The following is a 1,016-nucleotide window of genomic DNA, read 5'->3' on the forward strand; positions in this document are numbered from 1 at the left end:
TTGATATTAAATAGAACCAAAATGACCGTGACACAAAAGAGAGAGAGCTTTATATGAAACCTCAGATGTCCTTGAAGGGCCCCCGAGCTGTGTGGAGAATGGAATGCACGCCATTTCTGGGGACCGATGGAGGAGTTCCTGTTCCTGACTGCATTCTGTTGCTTCTGTCTCCCTGACTCTACCCCAGGGCTCTGCNTTCCAGGAGGAAGATAATGGTCCCTCTGGTGTCTCTTGTCTGCTTGACAGTGGATGATTGAAGGCTAAGTGGCTGGTGATAGAAGTGGCTCATCAACTCCTGGGGCAGGGCTTCCTCTCCTCCTATCTCTGTTTCAGTTCCTCCACAGAACACCTTGAAGATTCTCTGGGAAGCCTCCAATACTTGGAAGTGNGTGAGCATCNTAGTGGAGCTTTAGCCAGGGCTTCCTTTGTAAGCCGGAACACGGTGGCAAAGGAACCCTTTGGTTCCAGATTGGAACTATGGTATGTAGTAGAGAGCTAAAAAGCCAGGCAATCAATTCCCAAGACAGGTAGAGCTGTTGTCAAACATTTGCATTGCTTTCACAGAGAACTGTTCCCAGTGTAAGGAGCCTAACACAGGGAGGCCTAGAGTATCATCCATTCTTCAATAATCTGTGACCAGCCATTAGCCTCCCATCTGCTCCCTCACTATGCTATCATGTATTCATTCATGATCTACCCAACCACCCATTCATTCTCCATCCATCCATCATCTTCCATCCGCTCATGTACTATCCATCTATCCACTCATCGTCCTCTTACCCTTCATCCATCCCTCACCTACCCACCTATGTGTACATCCACCCTACCTGTCTTAGTCTACATGAATCACCATAACAAAATACCAGCGCCTCGGTGGCATAATCAAGACATTTAGTTGTACACTTCTGGAAATGTAAGTCAAGGTGCTAATGAGGTTCTGGGTGAAGGCTCTCTTCTTCTATTGCACATGGCCATCCTAATATGGCCTTTCTTTTGTTCATATGTGGAGAGAAAGA

Source organism: Mus caroli, chromosome 6 (genome assembly GCF_900094665.2).
Source record: "Mus caroli chromosome 6, CAROLI_EIJ_v1.1, whole genome shotgun sequence".
Taxonomy (NCBI): domain Eukaryota; kingdom Metazoa; phylum Chordata; class Mammalia; order Rodentia; family Muridae; genus Mus; species Mus caroli.